Genomic DNA, 16,330 nt, shown 5'->3' with positions numbered 1-16,330 from the left:
CTAGGAGGAGATATTTTCAATGCATTTATCTGATATAATATATAAAGAACTTGTAAAAAATAAATAGAAACAGACAACCAAACAATTTTTTTTAAAACTATGGGCAAACAACAACAATTGGGATCTGAAATAAACTAATAAGTAGTTGAATAATTGGCCAACATATGACAAGATACTTAACATCGTTTGTTTTCATGGAAATACAAATTATAACTATAATAAAATACCACTAGGGCCCTCTCAAAAGGGCTAAAATTAAAAGGACCAGACAATATAAGGCAAATTTTGGGTAGGCTATGGAGCAATTAAAATCCTCATTTACTGAAGGTGGGAATATATACTGGAAAATTAATTTAGAGAAATTAAGAAATGTTACTAAGGCTAAACATACATATATTCTATGACCCATAAATTCTATTTCTAGAAATATGCTAAGAACAAATGACTGTTTATGTTCATCAAAAAATGTATGAAAATTGTCATAGGGGTTTTATTTATAATAGCCTGAGACCACATAACATTCAAGAGGATAGTGGCATATTCGTGAAATATTATCCAGAAAAGGAAAAGAAATTACTGCTACATGCAAACGTAGATGTATCTCAGAGGCACAACAGTGAGTGAAAGAACCAACCATAACAAGAGAACACTCATATGATTCTATTTACATAGAATAGAATCTGTTAATATTTTTGCAGTTGAAAAAAAATGGCTGCCATTTGTAACAATGTGGTTGGACCTGGAGGGTATATGGTTAGTAAAATAAGTCTGATCGAGAAAGACAAATACTGTATGTTATCACTAACATGTGTAATGTAAAAAATAAAACAAGTGAATGAGTATAACAAAACAAAAACAGACTCACATATTTAGAGAAGAACTAGTGGTTACCAGTTGGAAGAGAGGTGAGGAGAGGGGCAAGATAGTGGTAGGGGGTTAATACATACCAGCCACTATGTATAAAATAAATAAAATACGAGGATAAATTGTCCAGCATGGGGAAGATAGCCAATATTTTACAGTAACTTTAAATGGACTATAATCTATAAAAATATTGAATCATTATGTTGTACAGATGAAGCTAATATAATATTGTAAATCAAATATACTTAAAGAAAAAAAAAACAAAATGAGAATTTCACTTCTCCAGTGACTATGTGAGGAGCTCCGCAAGCCCCACTCCCCAGTAACACTGGTGAAAATTATAAATAAAAATAACTGTTTAATATTTTAGGAAGTGCTCCTAAGGGTATACAATAAACAAAGAAATATTTATTCAAGAAAATTTCCTATAACTCAGTAAGAACTGCAAGAGTCTGGGGTATTTAAATAAGGACTCATGCCCTTCATCCCTTCCTCCTCCCAGCTGAGTGAGACACAAATTCTACTCCAGACTGGAGCAGCCAAAAACCAAGGTTTCTCTCTCTCTCTCTCTCCAGCAATAAGTTAAAGGACTGTCTTTCCTGTGAGTGCAGAATACCAGCAGTTCTCATCTTGCTCCCAGCTACCTGTTTCTGAAGCTCAGGTCCAGGTGAGTGTGGCTGAGAGGTGAGGGCACGCTTATTCTGTCTAGTCATTACTCAAGGGACGGAGGCTCTACCTATGGTATGGTGTTGCTGAGAATTCTGGAGCGCCTGATTATCCTCACTCTGGCTCATGAGGCAGGGTTGCATGCCAACAACAACAGATGCAAGTCAGAAACTGGACTTTTTGGTGAAAAGCAATTGACAGGAGATTAATATATTTATAGGAAATATGAGCTAAACTGTAGGACAGGTGGTATACTGGAGAGAAATGGGAAAAGAGATATTTAGAGGAGCTCTCTTGAGATCAGAACAAATCTCTGAACTTGGAAACTATATCTACAATATCCCCAAATTTGACTGAATTTGTTGTGAAGCAACAGATACAGGAAAAGATATTTAATGTCATTAATCATCAGGGAAATAAAAATCAAAGCCACAATGAGATATCACCTCACATCTGTTGGAATGGCTATAATCAAGAAGACAAGCGATAACAAGTGTTGGTGAGGATGTGGAGAAAAGGGAACCCTTGTGCACTGTTGGTGGAAATGTAAATTCTTTCAGCCACTGTGGAAAACAGTATGGAGTTTCCTCAAAAAAATAAAAAATAGAACTACCAGATGATCCAGCAATCCCACTTCTGGGCATATATCCAAAGGAAATAAAAAGAAGGTATCAAAGAGATCTGTATACTCCCATGTTTATTGCAGCATTATTTCACAGTAGCCAAGATAGGGAAACAACTTAATTGTCTGTCAGTGGATGAATGGGTAAAGAAAATATGGTATTATAAATACAGGGAAATATTATTCAGCCATGATAAAGAAAGAAGTCCTGCCCTTGTGACAGCATGGATGGACCTAGAGGACTTACGCTAAGTGGGACAAACCAGACAGAGAAAGACAAATGCTATATAATATCACTTATATGTGGAATCTGAAAAAGTCAGACTCATAGAAACCAGGGTACAATGGTGGTTACCAAAGGCTGGAGGTAGGGAAATAGGGAAGATGTTGGTAAAGGTTACAAGTCTGCAACTGAAAGATGAATAAGTTCTAGAGATCAAATGCACAGCATAGCAATTATAGTCAACAATACTTCAAAGTTGCTGAAGATACTAGATCTTTCCTTACCACAAAAAAGAAATAATAATTATGTGAAGTGATAGATTTGTTAGCTAATGCTAAAGTGAAAACCACATTGCAATATATAAATGTATCAAAGCAACATGTTGTACAGCTTAAACTTATACAATGTTGTATGTTAGTTTTATCTCAGTTAAAGTAAATTAATATAAAAATAAAAAGAAATAAGTTGTACATGATAAAAGATCTAATGATAAACAAAAATTTCAACCTAACTTCAGGAAGATGTATGTCAATTTTGTCTTTATAGTCTTAAAGAAAGTATAAGCATGTCACAATGCCCCGAAGCTGTTGTCTTTCACCTGGTCTATTGTGATATCCTCCTAAATGTTCTCCCTGCTTCAGCCTTCATTCTCATTCTCTGTGGTGTATTCTCTGTAGCACAGGGAAAAATGATCCTTTAAAATGAAGTCAGATACACTGCTCAGTGGTTTCTCACACCACTGCTTACAAGGCTCTGCCTGGTTTGATACCTGCCACTCCTCTGACCTCATCCACTACCACTTACCTTCCTCTCATCACTTGGCCTTTGGCCTCTTTGTTACACTTAGCACAATCCTGTGTCACTCGCTGTTTCCCTGCTTGGAAGGCCCTTCCCTATGTGGTTCACTCATCCACTTCCTTCTGGGATCTGATTAAACATCAGCCTCTCACAGAGGCCTTTCTCAACTGCTTTATGTACATGGGCAGCCCCACACCCCCAACGCTTTTTGACTCTTTCTCCCCTTATCATTTGCGCATCATAGGAATCACCTTACATTAATATTGTTTTTGTCTATCTTCCTTCATTAGATTGTAAATGTTTTTCATCCTTTTGTATCTTGGGCTTCCAGAAGAGAGCCAGAGATATAAAAAGATTGTATACTGTGCCAGTAAAAAGACTGGCACAGTATAGGTGCTTAATAAAAAAAAAAAAGTACTGGCTTATACATGCATAGATTCAATATATGTGTAAAGTATTTAGATGTGTGCTAGGTGCATATTAAATGCTCACAAGTGTTAACTACTATTATTATTATATACAATAATGTGGGAACTATTACAGTTGTACATGGGAGAAAATCTGAGGCAATGAGAGTTTAAGTAACTTGCCCAAAGTCGTGCAGCTAAGAAATGACATTACCAAGATTTGAACCAAGGCAGTCTGACTCCTAAATTCATTCTCTTAACATTAATTCTGTACCTCTTTTCAGTAAAAGAAATCTAATGTTACATTGCATCATATAAATGATTCATATTATTTAATCCTTAATTTGGGTGGGGGCAGCAAGAACACTGAGAAAAATCAGTTCGTTTGCTGCATGGTGCCAGAAAATTCCAAAGAAGTCAGAACTATCCACTCTAAACATCAGAAGAAATAATTTTAACCCAAACTTGAAAAGCGTTCTTGTGTGTGGTGTAAGAAAGTAGGCTTTAACTACAACAGAGCTATGTTGTACAATAATCTGTGATTGAAGAGGGAAAGATGGAAGGATTTTTATGCTGGTGGATTGTAATTACCTAATTGGAATATTAATTCTCTGTCTTCCTTTTGTTTAACTCCTTGATGGTACAACAAATTACAGAAAACAGGATGTGTTTATTTAAAAAAAAATCCAGTTCCCAGCACTGAGGAACAAATGCACATCTACTATTGAAACTAAGTACCACGGAAAACCAAAACAGCAAATGGAAGGATTAATAATTAAAAAAAAAAAAAACTCATCGTATTGTGCAATAGGAAAAACAGGGAAAGCGTGTTTCAGGGTTTAGGTTTGCTCCCCTAGAACTGAGACTACTGAAAGGGAGTGAGTTAGTTGTACTTGTCAGTGCCCTTCCATCTTACTTTGTGAACTATACAGAGGTGGTGCAAGGTTCATACATTTACTAGACACCATTCCAGTGAAAATGCTGAAGTCCACATACCCACCCTCCCAGGTGAACTACAACGGCATTACTCACAATGGACAACTTCTCCCTTTGGCTTGTTTCCATAATGATCACAGAATCTTTTAGTACAGAATTCAGTTCTGTATCTATTGTGATCAAATGCCAAAGAAGAGGGAAAAAAGAGGCCATTTTAGCATTTTGAAATAAAGTGTTTAAAAAAAATCCTTCAGAAAAAAAATTATCTGGTTGAATTGAATCAGACTAGAAGAGACAGGACCATGCTTTCAGTCAGGTCTGTGTTTCTATTATACTGGACAGTAGAAAATATGCCCAATTATTAAATTTGTACACTAAGAGATTTCACACGTTCTCTTATGAATTCCAGTGGCAAGATGTACAAGAGACATGTTATTTACCAGTGTTTTTATTGATGCCCCACAGTTCTACCAAATGGAGAGAGAATATTTTATTTTATCATTTCTATTGGGATGCTGCTGTTCTGAAGAACCAGAGCTGTCTCTGATGTTTTATTTAGTACTTAAACTCCAAACCAACAAACAAAGGCTCTTATTAGAGAATTCTCTTTATAATTTGCCATGCTTTAAGATTCCATTCTGTGATTCATTAGCCAAGCCTTTTCTAAACGTTAGAGGATATAGTTCTTTGTATGTCTCAGGATTGTGTATTTAACTATTTCAATTCTATCTCTTCTTTTTAGTGGGTGCAATGAATACCTTAGATGTGAAATTTCCCATATGGGGGGACTGTGTCTGTGATTTTTTCTGTACAGAAGCCAGCACAGTTCTTAATACATGTTTTCTGACGATGATGCTGAAGAGGGAGAGGAAGATGACATCAGATTAAATGCGGCCAAATATTCTCAGAGAAGGATGCTTGCTTCAGTTTGTGCTCCTCTTAGATTAGGTGGGAGATAAATCAGTTGAAATCATGGTATGTAAGTCATATAGTCGTAGTTGCTAAAAAAGTCAGGGCTGGACTTGGTAACAAACACAGACTCTACCTTTTACTTCATTTTAATTAATTTTTGTTAGATTTTACAGGTATACTGAGATCCTATTTCTTAAATTCAGTGTTTTTGAGAACACTCTCAACTTCGTGACATCTTGAAATTCAGGAAATATGTCTTCTTCACATCACCCAAAGGACAAAACTGTGAGTGAGAGATTAATGCCACAGCATACCTCCCTTCTGAATGTTGTCAGTCCACTCTTCTTCATTCAAGTTGTGTTATGACTGTTCCCTGATTGTCTGCCTAATTGCTTTGGCAATCAGCCTCTGTCTTCCAGCTTACCCATTGTTCTCCTATCAGTCAGGATAAGCTAGGTTTATGCTGTGATGACAAACAGACCTAAAGTCTCAGTGGCTGTGTCCATTTTCTTCTGCTGCTTACAGTTTGTTACCAGTTCAGTAGCTTGTAACAACATACACTTCTTATCTCACAGTTTTAATGAATCAGAAGTGTGAGTATAGTTTACCAAAGTCTATTGCTCAGCATCTCATAAGGCTGCAAACAAAATGTTGACTAGGCTGTATTTTTTTCTAGAGGTTAGGGTACTCTTCCAAGTTCATGTGCTTGTTAGCAGAATTTAAATCCTGAGATTGTAACACCGAGGGCCCAGCTTTTTTGCTAGATGTTAGATAGGGGATAACCTTAGACCTAGAGCCCTCCTAGAGTGCCTTGCCACAGTGTCCTTCCCATGGGTGGTGCCTATCATAGCAGCTTCCATCTTCCAGGCTAGAACGAGAGTCTCTTTCCTGTGGTCTGTTAAGGCAGAGTCCTCTATTTTGTGACACAGGCCCATCACCCTTGCCACACAGTATAACCTATTCAAGGGACTGGCTGTCCCTTCACCTTTGCCGTATTGTCTTGGTAAGAAGCCAAGTCACAAGTTCTGCCTACACTCAAGGAGAGGGGATCAGACAAGGGTGTGACTAGGACTCATTTCAGGATGTGCCTGACACAGTAGTTTTACAAAATCTAGGGTTTATTTCCTATGCATGCAAAATCTGCTGCAGTTTTGAAAAACTTTGTAGGGTAGCTTTCCTCCACATAGAGACCCAGCCATCTAGGCTGTCTCAATCTTGTGACACTTGCATCTCAACTCAAGATCACCATCATCATGGCAAGGGAAGAGAGCGCTAGAGAGTCCCACACCAGGAGTTAAAATGATCACATACACCAGTGGGCCCCAATCTGTCACAAGTCCCCACTTAACTATAAAAGGATGGGATATTTAATTTTCCCAAATGCCTGAGAAGAAAGAGAACTCAGGATGAGTAGGCAATCATGGTTTCTACCACAGTTATCCTAAGAAATGTTCCTTAGAAATTTTGATCTATTTATATGAATTTATTAGACTTGTTACAGACTGAACTGTGTCCTCAAAATTTGTATGTTGAATCTCTAGCCCCAAATGTAGAGGAGATAGGCTTTTAAAGAGGTAATTGAGATTAAATGAGATCATAAGGGTGGAGCCCTAATCCAATGACTGGTGTCCTTGTACCAAGATAAAGGTACACCAGGGATGCACATGCACAGAGGAAAGACTGTGTGAGAACATGGCCAGAAGGTAGCCATCTGCAAGCCAAGGAGAGAGACCTCAGGAGAAACAAAACCCGCCGACACCGTGATCTTGGACTTCCAGCCTCCAGAACTGTGAGAAATAAATTTCTTTTGTTTAAGCCACCCAGTCTGTGATATTTAGTTATGGCAGCTCTAGCAAACTAATTTAACACAAAAGAAAAAAAAATGTAATTAGACTAACATTTAAAGCATTATTAACTTACCTTCACTCATTTGCTTATTGATTTGTTAGCCATCCTGTAAATTATGTTTGTTTGTTTGTTTGTTTGTTTTTTAATACCAAGTGTACAGATCAAGGAGAGGAGATTCTCAAGAGGAAATGTAACTTATGCAAAGTTACCTAGTTAACTAGTGGATCTACTCAGTACAATGTTTACTTTGTGTTCTGGGGTAACTCAAATTTTCAGTAATGAGTCGTCTCATGCAAAACTGGTTATTTAAGAAGCCTATAAACATTGGCCTTTGGCCATAGAAGAATGTGTGAACTAAGCTTGCTACCTTAGGTTTATTAAGATTTGCCCCATGGAAACTTCAATTTTATTGGAAATTCCCATGTGGCATTTATTTCAGCAACTGCAGCTTGGGGTTTAACTGAGTTTTCAAATGTTCTGTGGCCTTGGAAAACAATATTTGATGCAAATAATTGTAGTAACAATATTTCCTGGTACTATTATTAGGGTACACCTGTTAATGGCCAGATTTCTATGAGTAGAATATCCAGAAACTTCAGTTTGGGCAGTTTTTATTAGTAAAACTGTAAATATGGCTGAGGTTGTGAATTCTTCTTTTGCAAAATATATGATTGTTTAAGTAATAAGGAAATGTCCCGGCCCCCATGAAAGGTTTTGTCTGGTTAAGTGCACTCTCCCACAACTTGGGCAATCAGGAGTTTCCGTGGTACATTTAGCATAATTAATGTATGCACTTGTATTTGCAAGGATCTGACCTCTTTCCTCTTCATCACGCAAATCTTTCTCACCTTCGTATCTGTTTTCTTTACTGGCTACTAGCATCTGTCCTTAAAGTATACTTTTAGTTCATTGAATATTCAGTGCATCAAATTTGCTAAAATACACAGAGCTCATTCATGCATCACAAAAAATGTTTTTTTCTCTATATCTTTTTTCTATTGTCCAAAATAGTTTAATCTATTTAGCCTAATATGTCTATTTATAAATATATATATATATGTATATATATGACACACATTTATATTTTTATTTATATATTTAGTGCTCTTGGCTATAGATTTCATGAGATTTTCTAATAGCCTTTCAGCATAACTCTTCTAATCCTTACTACTGCATCCCAGTCTTCTTTTCCATGATATTTCAGTTGTGTCTTTTGTTTAATAAAGATAGAAGTTCATTTTCTATTCCCTGTCACCATCATCACAATGAGCCATTCCAAGTCACTTCACTGTCTATTTGAAGGTTCAATCAGCTGTATCCCATAGCAGAGCATCATCTGAGGCTCTGGTCCGGACTCATGCTGGACCACCCATCAAGACTCCCAGCTCGTGCTTTAGTCTGCTTGATGACACTCTCAAAATTCAGATCCACCTCAGACTGCCCGCAAAGAGCTCCAGAAAGTGGTTAGCCACTGTTTTCCAGATAATTCCATGGGGGTTTATGTGCTAGAAGATTTATTTTAGGTTAGCAGATTACTGCAGTGTTATTAAAAACATATGCAAAACTGCACACACAGTCTTTGTTTTTTCTTAAATAAGGGCCCATTAAATATAAGCATATGATAATTAATGAGGAAGGAAGGTAGTACCGTGTAGATGGTTTGTCAATATTGTAGCTAGGTCATTCATCTGTGGAGCAGTGATATTCACCTACTTTCTCCTTTGTTTCAGAGATAGAGAGTTAATATTTCACTTCTTATTTTAGACACGCTCTCAAGCATTATTTTAAACAGGCAAACAGGGACCATTTCCAAGATAAAGAAAGTCGCCATTCTTTGATGATGAATTCATAATGAAGGGAATCCTCATTCCAAATGGACTTCTGTAAGGCATCATTCCCCTGAAACTAATGTTCCTAAGTATGTGGGGAGAACCAGTTAATGAATGTTAAATTAAGTTGTAACATACTTAGAGACATGGGCGATGTTTATGTGGCACTAGTTTACTTTAAAACGCTCCCCATTGACCTTTACAGAAATAATACGATAGCAATTGGAGATGAATATTTACAGTAGGTGGAAATAGTTCTGAAGTGCTAATTCCCAAACCACTGTTTGTGAAATGGCCTGCTTTTTTGATCTATATTTTCGTAGGCTTCCTCAGACAGAGATGGGCAAGATTGCTAAGTTCAAGAAGACAGTTTCTTATCTGAGAACAGGCAGTACCTGCAGCCCTTAAATGAGAGGAACCAAGTAGACCAGGTTACTTTAAAAAAAATCACTTAATCACATGATAGCATATACATTGAAGCTACTAGCCACATTTGAAGAAAGCCTGAAAATATGTAAAAGCAAAGAGAATATATCATTTAAGCAAAAATCTGTAAATAGTAGCACTTGGTACCTTTATATTAAAAATGCTTCCTTAAAAAAATGAGTTGTATTTGTTGATGAATATTGTCTTTGCAGTGGCTGTCTCTCTATTCAGGTCTTATGTACTTGTAAGTTGTGGGGAAGTATTTTAAATCAAAGCTGTAAAATAAGCATGGTTAGAGAGCTAACATGAGGATTTTTAGTTCATTTACATTCATTACATATTATGAGTTTAATTACCTTCCTCAAATAATACCAGGATGAAGGGAAGATGCTGAAGAAGGCGTACTTCTATGATGATTTTATTGATTGTGACTGATGGATGGCATCAACATTTCATAGTGAAGAATCATGGTTTTGTTACATCAGGAAAATTAAATTGGGAGAGTTATTTTCTTTCCCAGTGATAGTGGCAGTTAGAATATTTCACCTGTAATGAGATGTGCGCGTTATGTGCCATCGTGAACCACGGCTCAGCCATTAAGTGTATGTAAATGAAGAGAAACACAGGAGAGCCCGGGCATAATAACGTGCAGAACAGAGAAATGGATCCCGGGAAGTGATTAATTTATTTGATGACGCCTCAAGTGAGGAATTTTAGGTCACAAATGAAGTGACAGGATGACAAATTACCATTTTAAAGAATTTACTGGGCATCATTACTGAACAATTGTCAGGTAGTTTATGGTGGCTGAGAAGATGGTATAAATATAGATCTTTTCCTTATCTGAGATGAATTATTAATCACCTTTTAAAAAATCTTTGTGAGTGATGGTTGGCTGTCTGATTGGAAATAATGTGTTCTACAATTTTAACTAAATTCTAATATGATATGTAACAGGAATCTTTACAATTAAAGTCTCAGTGGAGAGTGGTAGGAGGTTTACAGTCAATTGCAGTTTTAATGTGATAGAAGAGGATGAATCCACTAGCATATTTCAATAGATTTCCTTAGGTATGTTATCCCTGCTGTGATGTTATTCAAATGTTTACAGTTTATTTTCATTTGAAAAATGACATTCAGATACTTAAATTGTTTTCCTTGGTTTATTAGTTAATGAAAATGAAATTCTAGTAATTACTGTAGTTTTGCAGCCTGCCACATTATTTAAAGTGAAGTGACTGCCTTTGTCAGCAGCATTATAAATGTCGTCTTCCCATGTTTTGTTCAATTTTTGTTTGCTTTATCTATGTCATGTCCCTTCTCTGTCTATATGTCACTGTGTCTAACACCAGTAACAACTGGAGTGCAGAAGACAAAGTCAGATCTTGAAATAAAGACATTTTCTCAAGTTTCTTTTTATGTTTGGATAATTAAAGCACACACTCACCTACTTTGCACACTGCAGTAACAATACCAAAACCAAAACCAAAATTCTCCAATAAGAGGTATACTAAAAAAACTAAACACATTTAAAAATGTCTGTTTGTGTCAGGCTACTTAAGCCAGAGTTTATATGTCTACTCATGTATGATCAGCCTCTTAGATCAAATGTACTTGCTATTACAAAGGTCCGTATATTTTGATCAGGATTAAGGATATGGGTTGGTTTTTTAAAGTGTATGCTACATATCCAACAGAGCAGAAATGTCCAGAGAACCACTTTTGACAAGCTTGTTGCTAAAGCAAGCACAAAGTAGTTGCTGTTTTGTTTGTGAAATACGAAGCACCTAAATGACTAATCCTTCACCTGGAAGAAGGCTTGAAATTTTGCTCCTTTTACACTAATATGTGCACCTCCTCATTTTAATCTTGAATCATTTTGAGAGTATATGAAAAATTTAGATAAAGTATTGCCTGCGTTACTCATGACACCTAACATGGCGGAACTGGCAAGAAATTTAAATGTTGAATATACATGCCACTTTTTAACTCATTTTGCTTTTATTCTTGCCCATCTCCCCTCTCCAACCTGGGATGTAGAATTTTACTGAATCTTTCTGGTGTGAAAAATGGAAAACAGAAAGAATTGCTTGTTGTTGATATCAGGGTCTGGGCTGACCAGGTCCAGGTGCACAGCGTGCTGATTTTAGGGAATGTCTTGGCAGAGCTGCTTCTCCGTGGCACATTCCTTTTCCACAAAGCATGCTCACATTTCTCCTGTTGTGGGTGATGGCACCTTTCAGGTCAGTCCACTCCAGCATTGCTTCATTAAAGGTGACCCTCACCTTCCCCCTTTCCTTTTTTCTTACTTGCCATGGAAAATATAAACATGCAAACAAATGAATGAGGGCATGCCCTTCTGAGGAAAATTCGAATCCTGTATGAAAGACTATGGAGAGAGTGGACTTGTTTAAGCCAGCACAGCTCAGAGCAATCAAGAGGGTATCAAAGGAGAGGATGGCTGCTTTATGTGAACCGAGCCCTTCTGCCTCACTTTATATACCTTTCGTCTTCTGCCAGCTTAGCTCAGCTGTCAAAGGGAGTTGCAAAAAGGAAATGAGGATGCCTTTGACTCCAAAGCATTGAGAGAGCAAAATAAAAGACTCCTGAGTAAAATAGTGAAGAATAGATTTTAAATGAACATACAGATGTGGAAAAAGGAGATGCTTTATGCAGTGAAAAGACCATGATTTTTGGCCCTTTGCATGATTCAAGAATATGCTACAGCAAGGAGGGGAACACCTGATTAATGGAAGTGACAGTGAGTGGTCATTGTGCCAAGTGTATAAGGGAAAAAAAAGAATGTTGGCTCTGCCCTTAACAGTCTTACTAACTGGTAAGCAGTTGAGCCACAAAAAAAAAAAAAAAGGTCCACCATTTCCCACAATTCTACAAATTAAGATTTCTGAGGAACTCTGTTATACCAAAGTGACTTAACTATGCTCATTTCTTCTTTTCCTGTCCGAGCTGGTTTATTCCAGAAGCAGGACTTCTCCTTCTGCTTTTCCTCCTCCAAATCCTTACATTGACATCCCTCATATCGAAAGGAAATCCAGCCGCACAGCTCCAGAAACCTCCCTACCGCCTATTTTCCCAACATTTTGCTAAAAAGAATTTCAAACATATAGGAAGTGAACATCTATGTACTCACTACCTGGATCCTCCAATTGATATTTTTCTGTATTCATTTTATCACGTAGCTAACCATCCACCATCCATCCACCTGTAATTTGGTAACTTTTAGTGTATTTCCAAGTATTTGCATAATTACATGTCCCTTAAACATTTCAGCATGCCTGTCATTAACTGGACCTTAACATTTATTTCTGTTTTTTCCCCTAGAAGTAAATTCTACATACAATGGAATATATACTTGTTGAGCTTCAATAAATGCATACATTTGTATAACTCAAACCCCCATCAAGATATAGGACATTAGAATGACCCCAGAAAATTCCCTCATCTCTTTCCCAATCAATATCTTACTTCTGCTCCCAAGGGAGGAAACTGCTCTTCTGTTTTTTCCCAACAAAAATAAGTTTTGCCTGTTTGGGAGCTTTATGTAAAATGGGCTCATACAGTTTGAACTGCTCTGTGTCTCGCTTCTTTAACTCTGCACATTTTTTGAGATTCATCCATGTTGTCACATATATCAGTGGTTTCTTTCTTTTTATGGCTGAGTAATATTACATTTTCTGAATACATTGCAGTTTATCTATTCTGCTATTAATGGACTGTTAGGTTATTTCTTATTTAAGGGTATTAGGAACAAATACGGCTGTGGACATATTTTTATGAACATGTGTTTTTATTTCTTTTGGATCAATATCTATGGATGGAATTGCTGGCTTACAAAGTATATGGTTAGAAGAAATGGACAGACTTTTTTTTTTTTCCAAAATCATTGTGCATTTTATATTCCCACCAACAATAAGTAAAATTTTGGTTGTTTTATCTCCTTGACAACATCTGATTTTGTCAGTCTTTTCATTTCAGGCTGATTTGCATTTTTACTTTTCTAGTTTTCCCCTCACCTCTTCTATGTCTTCAGTCACTCTCTTCCTTCAAGATTTTTTTTAATCTCTGGTATTCTCCTCCTTAAAAAACAAAGCAAAACATCAATTTTGACCAAATGTCTCCCTCCAGCTGCCAAATTATTTCTCTACTCTCTTTTACAGCTAAACTGCTTTGCTTTATCAACTAAACTTCCTCTACTTTATTACTTGAAAATTCCTCACTTCTAAATGATGGGGTTCTGTAGCCTGTGGTCCTGGGCCCTCTTTTGTTCTAATTATTTACCTTCTTCCAGGAGAATCATGCTGATTCCTGTGACTTTCAAGTCAATCTATATGCCATCAATTCCCAAATTTTTATCTCTGGCCTGGAGTTCTATCTGAATGTCATCTGGCTACTTTGCATTTCTATGATTCTGCTGTCTCAAACTCATTGTATCTGATTCTGAACTGCCAGAATATTTAACCTCTGCTAGGATTGTGCATGACTTCTTCCTGTCTGAGAAAAAAATCTAATAATTTTCAAACCAAGTTAAACAACATAAAAGCTATATTTCAAGAATAATAAAAAAATAACCTAAAAGGGACATCTAAAATGCTTAATGTCTAAAAAGAAATTAGACAGTATTTAGAATGAATAAAAATCCACATAAGAATACTTACTGGATGTAGCTAACTGTACAGCCACTGAAGGGGGTATAGTGATGTAGTGGAAAACGTGCAACCTTAAGATACTTTTAATCACAAAAGAAGAAAAATAAACATGAATGAGTTAAACAATTAAATTCAGATGATAGGAAAGGAACAAGAGAAAAATCACAATAAATGAAGAATGAAAGAAATAAGGTTCAGAGAATAATAAAATAGAATCAATATAAGAAATAAAACAAGTAGCATGATAAAAAAATCAAAAAATATATTGTTTGAATAGAATAATAAAATTGTCAAATCTCCAGCAAGTCTCATTAAAACAAAGAGAGAAAGTCCAAATAAACAAAATTTCAAATAAGAAGGCTAAGAAAGCAGGGATAAATACAGTAGCATTAAGGTAATTATAAGAAAAAGTAAATAATATTTACACCAATAAATTAAAAATTTGAAAATGCAGCTAATTTGTCATATTTCCAGCAAAATTCAGCCTACTAAAACAAGAAGAAATGGAAAATATGAATGATCCTATAACTATTAAAGGTATTGAAACAGTAATTAAGATGATCACATAAGGAATGACCAAATCTAGACAATTTTATGGCGTGATTCGAGCAAATATTAAGTAAGCAATACCAAACATAGTTAACACATAAACTATTCCAAAGACAATAAAACAGAGAGTATTATACAAAAAAAAAACAAACCCAAACGAAAACAAAAAAAATCTAAAAAAGTGTGTGGCTTGAATAACATTGAAAGTAAAATCAAATAAAAACGTATAAGAAAGAAAACTTATAGGCCTGTATCAATCATAATCACAGATGTAAAAATTATAAACAAACTTAATAAATGAAATCCATCAATATGTAAAATATATGAGCCATGGAGGATTTATCCCAGAAATCCCAGCTTGATCTAACATTAGAATAGTTATCTATTTAATTATCCATCTTAACCATTTGAAAGGAAAAAAGGACCTATAATTTTTAAAGATGCAGGTAAAAACGTGTGGACAAAGTAAATATCAATTTATCATAAACAAAACAGAAATAAAATAGAAAACTAGGGATAGAATAGAAATTCTGTAATCTGAAAAGTGTTATCTACCAAAATCCTGTGTCAAATAGCATCCTAATGTTGAAACGTTAAACTCATTTCCATTAAAATTAGGAAAAAATAAGAACACTTGTTTTCATCTATTTCTACTGTAAATTTTATTAGATTTTGAAATCAGTACAATAAGATTAAAAAAGTGTAAATATCACATCATTATTTGTAGATATGATTGTTTTAGACTACTGAAAACAATGCAAACTATTAAAATAAGAGTTTTGTAAATATATTTATATATGTAGCATACATAAGTATTAAATATATCACATCAGTACAAGAAAGAAAGCTGATATAGCTGTATCAGTTAGAATAGACAAGCAAAGAGCATTATACAGTATTTAAGAATCAATTATAAAAAGAAAGCAACAAAATCAAAGAAAAAAGACATGGACAGGCATGTCACACAAGAGAAAACATGAGTAGTTAAGAAATGTGAAAAAAATACTGAACATTCTAGACATATCCTAGTGAAACTTTGCATATTACATGGAGAGATACATAGAGAATGTTCATAAAAATATTCCTTTAATAACAAAACACAAAAGCCAATTTTTGGTCGCTGAAGTCACAAAACACATTTGAATGCAAAAGTAAACTGAAATATAAGCATATAGTAACAGGATACCATGCTAGTAGTGCAAAATGCCTCTTTAAGAAGACTCTTACAAAGATAACATTTAGTAAATCTGCATATTGCATTTATAATTATTTATAATTATTCTATTAATATAGAGTTTAAAGCTATGTAAAAATAAACCATATTTATTATGGATACATGCATAGGAGGTTAAAAAATATTTTTAAAAAATGAAATGGTGAGCGCTAAATTTAGAATAGTGATTATCTCAGGGAGATGTAGGAGGGGAATGCAATTTTTTTTATAAACAATGTTCTTTCGATGTACTTTTTAATGTTATAATTCCCAAACAAGTGTTTATTACATGAATATTTAGTTCAGTATTATTATTTATATTTCATATAAGAATTATATTTCATATAAAAATTGCATAGTTTGATAGTAT

The 16,330-nt window shown here is 35.3% G+C and overlaps 1 long non-coding RNA gene across 6 annotated transcripts in view; it reads left to right on the top strand.

Moving 5' to 3' along the window:
- The window catches only part of LOC116280637 (uncharacterized), a 459,686-nt gene that overhangs the window by 344,501 nt on the left and 98,855 nt on the right, over positions 1-16,330 (top strand). For 5 of the 6 annotated variants that reach the window (XR_012072592.1, XR_012072589.1, XR_012072588.1 and 2 more), the window contains 3 exons: positions 1,440-1,531; positions 5,593-5,713; positions 7,070-7,217. This is a non-coding gene — a long non-coding RNA (uncharacterized lncRNA). The remainder of the gene's footprint in view (positions 1-1,439; positions 1,532-5,592; positions 5,714-7,069; positions 7,218-16,330) is intronic. The other variant, XR_012072591.1, reaches the window with a different exon arrangement.

The sequence above is a fragment of the Vicugna pacos genome, chromosome 5 (assembly GCF_048564905.1).
Source record: "Vicugna pacos chromosome 5, VicPac4, whole genome shotgun sequence".
In the NCBI taxonomy this organism is placed as follows: Eukaryota; Metazoa; Chordata; class Mammalia; order Artiodactyla; family Camelidae; genus Vicugna; species Vicugna pacos.
The sequence above is the reverse complement of the archived record's forward strand: the minus strand, read 5'-3'. Positions and strand labels throughout refer to the sequence as shown.